This window comes from Rhinoraja longicauda, chromosome 3 (genome assembly GCF_053455715.1).
Source record: "Rhinoraja longicauda isolate Sanriku21f chromosome 3, sRhiLon1.1, whole genome shotgun sequence".
NCBI classification, from domain to species: Eukaryota; Metazoa; Chordata; class Chondrichthyes; order Rajiformes; family Arhynchobatidae; genus Rhinoraja; species Rhinoraja longicauda.
This window is the reverse complement of record NC_135955.1, coordinates 39601206-39616569: the sequence shown is the minus strand read 5'-3', so window position 1 is coordinate 39616569 and position 15364 is coordinate 39601206. Positions and strand designations below refer to the sequence as shown.

The window sequence follows — 15364 nt, the reverse complement described above, 5'->3', positions numbered from 1 at the left end:
TATGGATCAAATATTTCTTGTGAAACTGAAGTTCACAAATGGATTTGATTTTCTTTGTTCTCCATGGCTCTTACTAATTGTTCCAATAAAGTAGGCAAAGTTTTTTTTAATGTGTACTGCATGCGAGAAGATCCCGAATAGCTTCTTAACATAGGTAAGTTTGCTCTGCGAATTTAATCTTTGTCATTTAATGACTTATTAAAGTCCAGAATTATACCAGTGTCTAGGTTAGTTAGGTAGCATTCTCATTATTTCTCATCAGCCTTCTGTTCAATTGTTGGTGCTCCTTCACAAACCCAATGGTTTGACTTTAATTATGAATAGTTATAAAAATTGTTTAAAGACAAAGGATTGTAAAATACATCAAAACAAAATGCTGGAAAAAAATCAACAGGATAGATAGCATCTTTGAAGAGTAAGTTTTCATAATATTGTAATTCTTGGTTTGATTACTCAAAACCAAATTGTCTTTCATTTGATTTTATTCAATTGTTTCATCAAAATGTTACTCCTTATGACATAAAACGGAAAGTGATTATAGGTAATTAAACTTGGGTTCGGGAGGTTGGAAAGTATGCTTCCAATGATTTTAAATTGGAAGAGTTGATAGAAGCATCATTGAAAATGGAAGGTGGCCAAGATGTTCAGATATAAATTGAAACCCCTTATGTCAGAATCGCTGTCCTTTGGATAAAGACTGAAGACATTTTAAAAATGTAAACGTCATTAATCCTGTATCTGGAAGCTCGCAGCTGCTGGTGATGCTGATTAATTGGCTGGCGTTGAGCATAATGTGCTTTCTTGACACTAAATGAGTAAAGATCCTTGTCCATGATTTTTAAATCTGGGGTTGCACTCTAGCTACAAACATGCACAAAAATATCGACGTCCTTTCCTTGCCCCCTTTTAACATCTCGCTCCTATCTTCATCTCAATGCATCTTCTCATCTCCTCCCTCTGTTCCCTTTTCCAATTCCCCCCCCCCCCAATTTCCCTTGCTCTCCTCCAACCTCCCACTCTTTCAACAATGCTCCAGCTGCTAACTGTTTGCCTTTCCCCAGAGCCTGTTCCTAGTCTAAGGTTTCTCACATATTTCCAAGCTGCAAACTCCAGTTGCCTGCTTAATATTGTTTAGATGAAATGTAAGTATTATAGGTATTGATGGCAGGTGGAGGCAGATTCACGCAACGTCACCCTGTTGTAGCATCCTACTACATGATCAGTTATAGATCAGGACTGATTGGCAAATCTATTGTATATTTCTAGTATGTGCTGTTTATTTCAAATCTCGCATGAAATTTCCCTGTTTATAATGATAACTTGTTTCTGCACTAAAATATGTCAACACATAATTAAAACAAAGACTTAAAGTTGATCCCTTACTGTAGTCATTCATAGATGGCAGAAAATTACTGACTCAACTTTAATCTAGAGGTAGTTTAATTTGTTGCTGGATATAGTTTGATTTCAAGAAACCACTGGGCCCATTGCTGATTAGTAAGTTTGCAGATGATGCTAAAGTAAGTGGTGTTATAATGAATTTATTTATAATCAATGATCTCTTGCTATCCACTTTGCTGCTGTAACACTGTAAATTTCCCCGGTGTGGGACGTTTAAAGGAATATATATTATTATTACAGACATTGAAGATGGTTAACAAAAATTACAGCAGGATCTTGATCAACTGGGAAAGTGGGCAGAGGAATGGCTAATGGAATTTAATGTAGTTAAATTAGTGGTGTTGCATTTTGTGAAATTGAACCAGGGTAGGACTTTCACAGTGAATGGTAGGGCCCAGAGGAGTGTATTAAAGGCAAAGGGATCTAAGAGCACAGGTACATACTTTCATGAAATTGGCAGATTGACAGATAGATAGGGTGGTAAAGAAGGCTTTTGATATATTGGCTTTCATCGGTCAAGGAATTGAGTTCAGAAGTTGGGACGTTATGTTACAGATGTTGGTGAGGCCCCATTTGGCGTATTGTGTTCAGGTTTGGTCAACCTGCTAAAGGAAAGATGCCATTTAGTTGGAAAGAGTGCAGAGAAAATTTACAAGTGCGTTGCTCGAGGGCCTGAGTTACAGGGAAAGGATGGGCAGGCTAGGACTTTATTCCTTGGAGCGCAAGAAGATGGTGGGTGATCTAACAGAGGTGTATAAAATCATGAGGGGAATAGATAGGGTGAATGAGTCTTTAACCCTGGATAGGGAAATCAAGAACCAGGGACTCTTAAGGTGAGAGGGCAAGATTTAATGGGAACCTGAGGAGCGACTTTTTCACTTGAAGGGTGGTGGGTATATGAGTGAGCTGCCAGAGGAGCTGGTTCAAGCAGATTATATAACAGCATTTGAAGGACACTTGGACAGCTTGATGGATAGGAAAGGTTTGGAGGGGTATGGTCCAAACACAGGCAAATGGGACTAGCTTAGATTGGGCATCTTGATAGGTATGGATGCATTGGTCCGAAAGGCCTGTTTTGTGCTCTACAGCTATGACATTGAGGTTGCTGCCAATAGGACTGGTGGATTTGGGATCAATCAGGACTTTTTGAAAGAGAATTGGACATACTTAACAAGGGTATGTGGAAGACCTAGTGAATAGGCTGGTGAAAATAATTAAACGGCGAGAATTGGGCAGATGAGATGCTGTATTTTAGTCACTTGCATAGACTCAAATGAACTGAATGTTCGTCTGTCCTAGAACAAAGGATGAAAGAACCTTTAGTTAAAGAATCAATATTGAAATTTTCTTTTGAATTTAAGATTTTTTGAAAGGAAGGAATTGATTCATTTTCCTAAAAGGATGCAGTCAACTATGTATTTAAATACATTGCTAAATATTCTATTTCAAATAGGATTTGAGTATGCTTTTTAAATTCCATCTTTGGGTAGTCCAATTTGTTGCATCACTTTAATGTAACATAATATGTCACTTTATTTTTAATTCCAAATAAAATCAATAAATTGGGCACTTTGCAACCCTCTCCCAGAAAAATAAACTACCATGAAAGCTGCTGTATAATTATAAAAATCCCAATTATTTCACTAATGTCCTTTTGGGAAGGGAACCTGTTACACTCTATCACACGATTTGAGTCCGATTTGATGTGTTTGCCTTACAATATCGTGAGGACTGGAGGGAATAAATATTATCTTGCTGGTATGTGAATTCCAAAAGACTGTCTTCAATAATTCTTCGAGCTCGTGCTTCTGACAATGAAATAAAATATTTCCTTTTAATCTTTTCAGCTGTTAGGGTATCAAGATGTATTGAATCAAGGACAATGGCCTACCAATTTTTTTAAAAGGATGAAAGGTGTAATGGGTAAGGATAGCAAATGTTCTGACATGTCTTGAATAGTACAGGGTGCAATGTGTTTTTTCATCATCCAGTGTTAAAAGTTCCAAGAGTGTTTATCTGTCATATGCAACGGAAATGAAACAACAATGAAATTCTTGTTACAGCTTTACAGGCATATTAGATGCAACATCCACAGTTAATCTACAATTAATTATCAGTTATTTTAAGCAAACCAGGTGATTGTGTAAATGCGAAAGTATGTCAAGCAGCCATAGTAGTGCAAAGTTGTAATGGTTAGGTGGTAAGGTAGGGTTGTACAGGATGGTTTGAGAACCTGATGGTTGATAGGAAGAAGCTGTTCTTGGAGGTCACGATTCTCAGGCTCCTGTACTGTCCTGATGGTGGCAGCAAGAAGAGAGTGTGTCCAGGGTATTTATTTCACAAAATGCTGGAGTAACTCAGCAGGTCAGGCAGCATCTCAGGAGAGAAGGAATGGGTGACGTTTCGGGTCGAGACCCTTCTTCAGACCTGTGTCCAGGGTAGTGTGGGTCTTTCATGATATTAATTGTCTTGAAGCAGCGCTTCCTGAAGAATCCTGGGAAAAATCAGTACCTGTGATGGACCTGGCAATATCCACCACCTTCTGAAGCCCCTTGAGGTTCGAAATACCAAACCAGGCTGTAATGCAACTAGTTAGTATGCTTTCAACCTTACACTTGTAGAGGTTTGCGACGTGCCAAATCTCACATTTCTGAGGAATATGTTTTGCCCAGAATAGTTCATCAAAGATTTATACGCCCAGGGACTAGAAAAGAGCAGGGCACTGCACACACAACCCTAAGGAGCCCTTGTGCTGATGGTCAACAATGAGTAGGAGGTGTGTAGGAAAGAACTGCAGATGCTGGTTTAAACCAAAGATAGGCACAAAAAGCTGGAGTAACTCAGCGAGGCAGGCAGCATATCTGGAGAGAAGGAATGAGTGATGTTTCGAGTGATGTTTTGAGACCCTAGGGAGGAGGAGGTGTTGGTAATCTGTACTGATTGAAGTCTGTCAAGGAAACAATTGTATGCAGAAGAGCAGAGACGTAATTCCCTGATTTGGATGATGAGTTTGGAAGGGATGATGGTGTTGAATGTTGAACTGTAATCAATGGATAGCAGCCTCATGCATGCATTCCTGTTGTCAATGTGAGCCAGTGCAGAATGGAGAATCAACATCCATTTGAGCATCTAGTTAAGTACAAAAGTGTCTTATTGCAATTGCGAGAGGATTTCAGAGATACCTGGACTCCTTGTATGACTCTGGGTCGCCTGAATTGAATGCTGCGGATCTGGTCGTCAGGAGATTGTAGATCTCCTGGTTCATCTGAGACATCTGCTTAGGGAATACCAGGATACTCTTGATATGACCAGACACAAAAGGTGGAGTAATTCAGTGGGTCAGGTAGCAGCTCTGGAGAAACGGAATAGGTGATGTTTCATGTTGAGGCCCTTCTTCCGTCTTAATAGGAACACAGTCCTTTACATTTCCTTATCGAAATGTCAACAACTGTGGAATAATCCTTCATGTCTGTGGTTGAGTTCTTGAACATCGCCCAGACTACTGACTCCAAGCAGTTACTGATTGAGGAGGCATACTGATAGGGGCCCCCTACTTTTCCAATGCCCCATCTAGACTCACACCTATTTCTCCCCTCCCCCTACATTCCTTCCTCTGGCTTCACAATTCAGAACTCAATGTAAACCATTACTGCTTGCCATATCCTTAATACTACAACTTTCAATTAACATGATGAGTTTTTGTAGACAAAAGCTAAAATTTCTGCAAGAATTCAGCAATTACAGCGTGTACACTTTGTTAAATAATTAAAGCAAAACGTGTCAAGTAAAAAATGTTACATAAAGTAGATTTCTTCTTCAGCTATCAGTTGGCAGAAACCCGTAACTAGTGGAGCATGGAGAATCATAGTAAAATTGTAGCTCAACAGCACCACATGTCGTCGGAATAGCTAATGTCAGTCACAGCAGCACCATTGACTCTGCAACAGACCCTCCAGAGGCCCAAGCAAAAGAAAATGAGACATAGTGCTGAATGAGAGACATTGTGCTGCAATATACAAGCCTATGAGAAGGCAGGAAAATAGGATGACTTGATTGCTGTCTGGTTGCCCTGAGCTTTTTTCTACTTTTATCTTATAACGTTCTATGAATCTCCGGTTAACATGGAAGTTGGTCTCAATATTAGATATCTGGCTTGCAGGATCAATGCGTTCTTAAAATATCGATGGAAATGAGGACAGGATATTTATATTTTAAATAACATTGCAAAACTATAGTTGCAATGTTCTAGAACATATGTTAGTCTTAAATGTTTCTGGAATGTGTAGGTTAATTCTCCTCAAAGTTGTCAGTCTTAACAGTTGAAACACTAAATTTATTTTAACCATTACAAACACCCTGAAAAAGCTTTCCTGTTAATGCAAGGAAATTATTTTTTCATTCTTTGTTCTCTTTTCCTTTCTTTCAGTCATTTGATTAGTCTGTTTAATTCACTTTCCCATTACCTTTTCTTCCTTCTCAGATGTCAAGTCAAGTCAAGTCAATTTTATTTGTATAGCACATTAAAAACAACCCACGTTGACCAAAGTGCTGTACTCTGATTAGGAAAAAATGAAACATACAGTAGCACGTAAACATAACAGCTCATACAAAACAGTTCACAGCTCCTCCTCAATGAGCCTCAAACGCTAGGGAGTAGAAAAAGGTTTTGAGCCTGGACTTAAAGGAGTCGATGGAGGGGGCAGTTCTGATGGGCAGAGGGATGCTGTTCCACAGTCTAGGAGCTGCAACCGCAAAAGCGCGGTCACCCCTGAGCTTAAGCCTAGACAGCGGGATAGTGAGTAGCCCCAAGTCGGCCGACCTGAGAGACCTGGAGTTAGAGAGGTGGGTTAGAAGATTTTTGATGTAGGGGGGGGAATGTCCATTTAGGGCTTTATACGTGAATAGGAGGAGCTTGAAGTTGATTCTGTAGAAGATTAGTTGACCACTCTGGTTTACCTCAAGTGCAAGTGACCAGTAGGATTATCAGCTGAGAGTTGATGAGAACGTGAGAGAACAGTTTACAGGGGAATAAATGGGAGAATGGGATTAGTGGTTTCACTTTGAGAGCTGGCATAGACTTGATGGGCAAAAGTGCTTGCTGTGGTGAAAGAAAATATGAAAACTATAGGATGTCATTCGGGAGTGGCTTTTTAGAGTAGTCTGTGAAGTTTAGGGCTTTACACCTTAGGAAGGATATATTGTTTTTGGAGTGAACTACAAACAATGGTCTGTTACATGGTACTGAACACAAAGGATTCAATTATAAAAAAGACATAATATGGAACTTAGTGTGTGATGTGACCAAAGTTTTCAGTAATTTTGGATGAACAGATTAAAAATAAATATTTTGTCAGTTTGAGAAAGCTTAGAGTAGGGTTCATTGTTTAAAATAAAAAGAGCCAGATGGAGTGGTTAGGATCACTTTATACATGCAAAGGGTGTTGGAGGTTTGTAACTTTCCATCAGCTGGCACTATATTCATCTCAATCTATGGCAGATCATTTAGATCATGGAGTCAGATCACAGATCAGTCATGATCTCAGTTTTTCAGCAGCCCCATGCCTCTGAAACAAGCTCTTTGGCCCAAATCATCAAGGTGCCATTCTGGATTAGACCTTTTTGCCTGTGTTTGGCCCAGATCCCTCTAAACTCCTGTACCTGTCCAAATGTCCTTTAAATCGTACCCAGCTCTGCTACTTTCTCCAGCAGCATGCTTCTACCCTCTGTGGAAAATCTTGTCGCTTTATAATACTTTCTCTCTTACTTTCAACCTATGACTTCTAGTTCTAGACTACACTAACCTAAGAAAATACTGTTGACAGTCTATTCTATCTATGCCCCCATGATTTCATCAACTGCAATAAGAGCACTGCTCAGCCTTCTTCACTCCAGGGGGAAAAAAACCCACTCTACCCAGTCCCTTCTGAAGCCCTCCAGTTCCACCAACATCCTTGTGAATCTTTCCTGCACCGTCTTGAGGTTAATTGATTAATGATATTCTTCAAAGATAGACACAAAAAGTTGTAGTAACTCAGTGGGACAGGCAGCATCTCTGGGAAATGAGAGATGTAGACAATGATATGGTGAGATAAAGAACAATGAATAAAAGATATGCAAAAAAGTAAAGACAATAAAGGAAACAGGCCGTTGTTAGCTGTTTGTAGGGTGAAAACGAGAAGCTAGTGCAACTTGGGTGGGGACAATAGACAATAGACAATAGGTGCAGGAGTAGGCCATTCAGCCCTTCGAGCCAGCACCGCCATTCAATGCGATCATGGCTGATCACTCTCAATCAGTACCCCGTTCCTGCCTTCTCCCCATACCCCCTCACTCCGCTATCCTTGAGTGGATTGAGAGAGAGAGAGAGAGAGAGAGGAATGCCAAGGCTACCTGAAGTGAGAGAAATTAATATTCATACCACTGGGCTGTAAGCTGCCCAAGCGAAATATGAGATACTGTTCCTCCAATTTGTGTTTAGCCTCTCTCTGACAATGGAGGAGACCTAGGACAGAAAGGTCTGTGTAGGAATGGGAAGGAGAATTAATGGTCTGGGAGATCGGGTAGGTTCAGGCGGGCTAAACGAAGTTGTTTCGCGAAACGATTGCCCAGTCTACATTTGGTCTCGCTGATGTATAAGAGTCCACATCTTGATCAATGGATACAGTAGATGAGGTTAGAGGAGGTGCAAGTGAACCTCTGCCTAACCTGAAAGGACTGTCATATTCTTCCTTTAGCATGGTGACCAGAACTTCACACAATGCTCCCATATGCTGTCTCACTAACGCCTTGTACAGCTGTAACATGGTGTCCTACGTTTTATATTCAATGCCCTGACTAATGAAGACAAGTATGTTATATTACACCACCATAATATTTAACTGTGTCACCACTTTCAGAGTGTTATATACTTGTACCCTAAAGCCTTTGTACAACACTCCTCTAGGTCCTGCCCTGATTTAACTTCCAAAAATGTATCATTTTGTAATTATCTGTGTTAAATTGCACCTGCCATTCCCTTGCCCACTTTCTAAGTTGATTTTGATCCTGATGTAACCTCGGCCAACCTTCTGCACTATCTACTACACCAGCAACTTTGATGTCATCTACAAACCTATTGAACATGTCACAGCTATTCTCATCCTAAATTATTAATATATATGACAAACAACACCACCCTGGTCTCATCCTTGTTGCGCTACGCTAGTTACAGGCTTCTAATCTGAAAAACAAACCTCTACTACCACCCTCTGACTCCTATCACCAGCCAATTGTGTATCCATTTAGCTTACGCACCATGGATCTGGTGATCTAACCTTCTGAAACAGTCTACCATGTAAGACATTGTCAAATGTCTTAGTAAATCCATGTACACAACATCTACCACCTTGCCCTTATCAATCCTCATGGCCACCACTTCAAAGAAACTCAATCAAATGTGTGATACATGATTTACCGTGCATAAAGCCATGTTGATTATTCCTAATCAGTCCTGGACTTTCCAAATGCAGAAAGATCCAGTCTCTCAGAATCATCTTCAGTAACTTTCTCACCACTGATGATAGCTCCCAGGACTCTAATTTCCTGGCTTGTCCTTGCAGCCCTTCTTAAACAAAGACACCACATTAGCCACTCTTTAGTCTTCCTATACCTTACCTATGGCTAATAAAGATACAAATATTTCTGCCTTTATTTTCCGCATTGTCTTAGGATACATGCGGTCAGACCCTGCAGATCTACTCATTTTAATGTGTGTCAAAACTGCCAACACTACCACTTTCAAATATCAGTACATTTCAGGACTTCATCTTTCATTTCCCTGAATTCAATACCTTCCATCACCTTCTCCATGCTAAATACAGATGAGACATATTTATTGAAAACCTTGCTCATCTCTGGTGGCTCCAACACAGTGATCCTTAATGGGGCCGATTTTCGCCCTAGTTATTCTTGCTCATATACCTATGGAATATTTTAGGATTTTCCTTTCTCTGTCAAGGATACCTTTATACCCTCCTGATTTCCTCTTTGAGTGTAATCCAACATCCCTTATACTCCAGGGATTCACTTGATCCCAGTTGTCCGTACGTTACCCATCTTTTTCCTGACCAGGCCCTCAATATTTCTCATCAACCAGGGATTTCTAATTCTACCAGCTTTGCTCTTCACTCCAACAGGAAATATCCCAATCTCACTTTTCAAAGTCTCCCACTTGCTATACACCCCTTTACCTGCTAACAGTTTCTCCCAATCAACCTTTGCAAGTTCCTGTCTAATGCTATCTCCTCAATTTAGGAGATTAATTTATGGACCAGTTCTATCTTTTACCATAAATATTTTAAAATTAATAAGGTTATGGCACTGATCTGAATGTGCCACCAGTGGTGCTTGAACCACTTGTCCAGCCTTGTTCCCTAAGAGGTTGAGTATAACCTCTTCTGCCATGGGGCCACTTACATATTGTTTGAAAAAACTTTCCTGGATGTACTCAACTTCTCATTTCATGAAAATAGTTTGTATTCTAAATCTGCAAGTTCCCAGAAGGCAGTGATCAGCAGAGAGCACATTTCAGCAAAGTACCAGATACAGCCAGCAGGGTTCAGTAGATAACCGCAGAACAAATCTCGGATCCATTGTGCCTTAATCTTCTGTACAACCGATTACACAGGATCTTATCAAAAGGTTCTGTGGATCATGTCTACAGCTCTTTATTTACCAATTTCTCAGTTTGCTTCTCAAAAATCTCAATCGGATCTGTGCATGATATCCACTTCACAAAGCTAAGCTGACTCCAAATCAGTTTCTGCTTTTCCAAGTGAAGGTAAATCTTGTACCAAGGAATCTTCACCAGCAACTTCCTCGCCACAGACGTGAGGCTTCCAGTCTGAAAGTTCCAGGTTAATCTCCACTGCCCTTTTTTAATAAGGTGCAACATTAGATGTGGTGGGGTCTTCTAGTACCTCAGCAATGGCTAACACAGATGCAAAGTCTCAGTCATAGCCCCAGCAATCTAACCCCCCACCCCCGCCCACCCTCACTGCCCTTAACATCCTGAGATTGATTCCATCAGGCCCCAGGAATTTATCCAGCCTAATTTGAGCCAATATTTCTAATACTTCCTCTTCTAAAGTCAACCAGGGTTTCCTAAACTTGCCAGCCTTGCCTGTCACCCTAACAAGAACATGCTGTCCCTGTACTTTTTCTATCTCACATTTTAAAGCCTCCCACTTGCCAGCTGTCCCCTCACCTGCAAACAAATACCTCCAGTCGACCTCTGCAAGTTCCTGCCTAATGCCTCCAAACTTGGCCTTTCCCCAATTTAGGGCCTTATGGGACAGTCCTTGTCTTCATAACTACTTTAAAACAAATTCTATTAGGTACAACATTATAGTAGCGAGGCGGCTGACCAACTTTCTCTCCAACAGTGGCTACATCGACACCTCAGTGCAAAAGGGAGGCTTATCTGGATTGCCGGGGTGGCTAGAGCACATGGGAGTGGTGACCCAGCTCATCCGAGAAGCCAGGGAGAACAAGGGAGACCTGACAGTGCTCTGGCTTGACCTGGTCAATGCCTACGGCTCCATCCCGTTCAAGATGATCCAGACAGCAATGGCCACGCATCATGTGCCGGGCCAAGTGGCAAATCTCATTCTGGACTATTCAGCATGAGAGTCACAGCAGGGACAGTAACATCAGAGTGGCACAGACTGGAGGTTGCGATCATCACAGGCTGTACCATCTTTGTGATCCTTTTTGCCTTGGCGATGAACATGATCGTCAAGTCTGCTGAACCAGAGTGCCGGCGCCCTCAAACCAAGCCAGAAATGCACCAACCACCAATCAGGGCCTTCATGGACAACCTGACTGTCACCACTGAGTCAATGCCGGGAGGCAGGTGGATCTTGCAAGAGTTGGAGAAACTGATTGGATGGGCAAGGATGAGGTTTAAGCCAGAAAAATCGAAGTCACCGGTGCTGAAGAAGGGCAAAGTCATGGACAGGTTCCGCTTCAGCATCAAAGGAACGCCAATCCCAACTGTCTCCGAAAGGCCAGTGAAGAGTCTTGGCAAGGTGTTTAACAGCAGCCTGAAGGATTCAGCATCAGTCCAAGCAACCTGTCAGGAGCTGGTTGAGAGCGGTGTACTGGTCAGGGCTTCCTGGCAAGTGGATCTACCGGCATGGTATCCTGCCAAGGCTACTCTGGCCACTGCTTGTCTATGAAGTCCCAATCTCCATCGTAGAGAGCTTGAAGAGGAAAGTCAGCAGCTTCCTCAGGAGGTGGCTGGGACTGCCCAGGAGCCTTAGCAGCATCGCCCTTTACGGTAATAACACCCTGGAGGAGGAGTTTAAGGTGACTCGCGCCAAAGAGGTGATGCTGTACAGGGACTCCAGCGACCCCAAGGTGGCTCAGGCAGGGGTGGAGGTGAAAACTGGGAGGAAGTGGAGAGCTGGTGAAGCTGTGCTGCAAGCAGAGTCTTGGATACGCCATAGAATCCTGGTGGGAGCAGTTTGACAAGGCCAAGGGGAAGGAGAGGCACAGGCTGGTCCAGGAGGAAGTGAGGGCAGTGGTGGAGGAAGTGAGGCCCAGCAGAGCGGTTGGCTTGAGGCAGCAGGGGGCCTGGACAAGGTGGGAGCAGGCCATGGACCGAAAAGTCACATGAACTGAGCTCTGGCAGGCTGAACCACAGCGTATCAAGTTCCTAGTCCAGGCGGTGTACGATGTTCTGCCCAGCCCATCGAACCTCTTCATCTGGGGCAAAGGGGAATCTCTGGGTTGTCCGCAATGCTCAGGCAAGGGGACCTTGGAACACATCCTGAGCTGCTGCCCAAAGGCTCTTGGGCAGGGCCAGTACACCTGGCACCACGACCAGGTTCTGAAACCCATTGCAGAAGCATCAGCGTAGGAATCAGCAGCTGCAGACGAGCTCACCCCACCACCCAGATGATCACCTTCGTGAAGGCTGAAGTGCAGCTGCCAAGAACCACAGCAGTCAAAAATCTGTCGGAAATCCTGGCGACTGCGCAGGACTGGCAGCTTTCTGTAGACCTGGTGAACCAGCTGAAGTTCCCACAGCACATCGCCATGACCACCCTGAGGCCAGACATGCTCCTGGTCTCAGAGGCGACCAAAAACATCGTCTTGTTGGAACTGACAGTGCCATGGGAGGACCGTGTGGAGGAGGCCCTCGAGAGGAAGAAGACCAAGTACGAAGAGCTGGTCATAGACTGCCATAAGCAGGGCTGGAAGGCAAGGTGTGTGCCCATCGAGGTTGGCTGTAGAGGTTTTGCAGGGCAATCGCTCTACAAAGCCTTGAGTGCACTGGGCATCACCGGAATGGAGAGGAGAAGAGCAATCATCGATCCTGACTACGGGTGCTGCACTGTAAGGAGTTTGTACGTTCTCCCCGTGACCTGCGTGGGTTTACTCCGAGATCTTCGGTTTCCTCCCACACTCCAAAGACGTACTGGTATGTAGGTTAATTAGCTGGGTAAATGTAAAAATTGTCCCTAGTGGGTGTAGGATAGTGTTAATGTACGGGGATCACTGGGCGGCACGGACTTGGAGGGCCGAAAAGGCCTGTTTCCGGCTGTATGTATATGATATGATATGATAATCAAGAACACCACAGAGGCAGCGGAGAAAGCCTTGAGATGGCTCTGGATCGGGAGAGGAGGTCCAAGGGGAGGAGCGAATACCACCTGAACACGTCGTGGTCTAATCAACCACGGCTGGGTCGCCCGGGCGAGGGTGTCTGATGTTGAAAGACCCGAAACACCCAGGTTACATCACTGATGATGTGTTCAGGAGCATCAAAAGATGTGTTTTATCAATTCTCCGTTCAATGTGTAAAGGTCCATAAAACCTCATTGCTGCTGAGTCACTTCTTTTGTAAAATATTTTGTCTTAATAGTTTACTAAAGAACTCGGACAAAATCCAAATTTAGGATCAGATACTGCATAGTTGGAAGAGATGTCAGGACTGCGTGAAGAATGTGTTTCCACTTTGTGACTTTTTATTCAGATTGTGCTTTTAAAGGAAGAACTTGACCTCAAAGTGCATTTGTACTTTGCACATTCTGATTACTTTTTGATCTATTGGTAGTGCATTATCTGTTGCGGGTCGGGTAAATGATCTTGTAAGAAGTGGGACATTCTATCCTAAAGGCAGCTACCACTTCCTCAGCATCAGAAGATTATGTCAAGAAGCCCCTAATGTGTAACTCTTAATGAAGCTTCAAATGGAAACCTGAGGGTCTTTTTCTATCAAATCAAATTGTCACTTATTCATATTTTTTGGGAGGGATACCCTCACAGGGTTTTTTTGTTTCCCTTTCGTGCAGTTTTGATGATAATTGTTCTTATCTTAAGTTGCTGGAGAAGTTATAGGTTTTGTTAAACTCAAGTTGTGCTGAAGGTACAGATAAATAACCAACCAAAGACAAGGTCTTTCCCTGGACATCGAGCTAGGTACCTTTTACATTTATTTTATAAATGCTTACAAAGCATAACCACAATTTCCAACTGAGAAGTTTTATTCAGGAAGACAGTGAAGGTCAATAATGTTCTGATTTTCTGTACATCTGTTTATTGCCATGGTAGAGCTGGAAATGTTTGGATTATCCTACTGAATCACAGAAGTAAGTTAACATTTCTGCTGAAAGAGAAGCAAATACATCTCCCACTTGATTAGAGGGCAGGGCACAGAGTGCAGAGGGAGAGTGGCCCATTTCAAAACCAAGCTTTTCAATCGTGTAATGAGCTTTCAAGTACGTATGTCACCTCAAGGGTTTCCTATTAAAATCCTGAGATATATAGATGGAGGGGGAGGGATAGTGCTTCTAGTCTTGTACTGGCAACAGAAGAATGAAATCCTTACCTCCTGCAACTTTAATTTAGTTTAGAGATACAGCGTGGAAACAGGCCCTTTGGCCCACCGAGTCTGTGCAGACCAGTGATCACCCTGTACGCTAACACTATCCTACACACACTGGGAACATTTTATAATTATACCTAGCCAATTAATCTACAAACCTGTATGCCTTTGGAATGTGGGAGGAAACCGGAGCACCCGGAGAAAACCCATGCAGTCACGGCGAGAACGTACAAACTCCGTACAGACAGCACCCGTAGTCAGGATCGAACCCGGTTCTCTGGCGCTGTAAGGCAACATCTCTACCGCTGTGCCACCGTGCCACCTTTTACAGGCCCATCAATACAATAACACAAAGACATATACAATTAACAGTAATACGATACTTAATATCAACAATACTAGGCAACAAAACCATAATAGTGCAAAACCGAAGTACATGGTGCAACCAAAACAAACTCCATAGTTGATCATAGTTGCTGAAGTAGTTAGAGCTTTATGATCGCTGGAAAGAAGTTATTCTTGAACCTGGAGGTTCCAGTTCCCAGGCTCCTGTAGCTTCTTTCCATTGGTAGTCGTGAGTTGTGAGCGTAGACAGGCTGGTGTGGGTCTTTGATGATATTGATGATCTTTTTGATGTGGTGCCTCCTGCAGATCCCTTTGATGGTGGGGAGGTCATTTTCCATGATGGACCGGGTAATGTCTATCACTTTCTACAGTGGCCTTTGTTCCTGGGCTTTTGAGATACCAAGCCAAGTGGTTTGCAACCAATCATTGGTAAAAGGTAGATAGTGTATTCATCAACATATCGAATCTCTTTAATCTTCCTGATCTCAATCTCCTAGAGGAAAGGGCGTCCATTAGAAACGGAGTGGAATAGAATAGAATTAAAGACGATCCCTTTAATAGAAAATTGAAATCATTCGAAATTTGTTGCGCAAAAGAGACAATTTGTCCTATTATGTCCATGTGGCTAAGAATGGAGCTACTCGCAGCTGCGGCTAGACTGCAGTCCGTTGTCTTTTGTGTTTTTTATTGTTTTTGTCTTAATTGTAGTTTAAATATGATGTAGTGTTTGTGGTTGTGTGTTATGTG

General features: G+C 42.6%; 1 pseudogene; it reads left to right on the top strand.

The window, feature by feature from the left end:
• The first annotated feature begins 3637 nt into the window (after positions 1-3637).
• Positions 3638-15364, top strand: part of LOC144592242 (uncharacterized) — a 27526-nt pseudogene continuing 15799 nt past the window's right edge.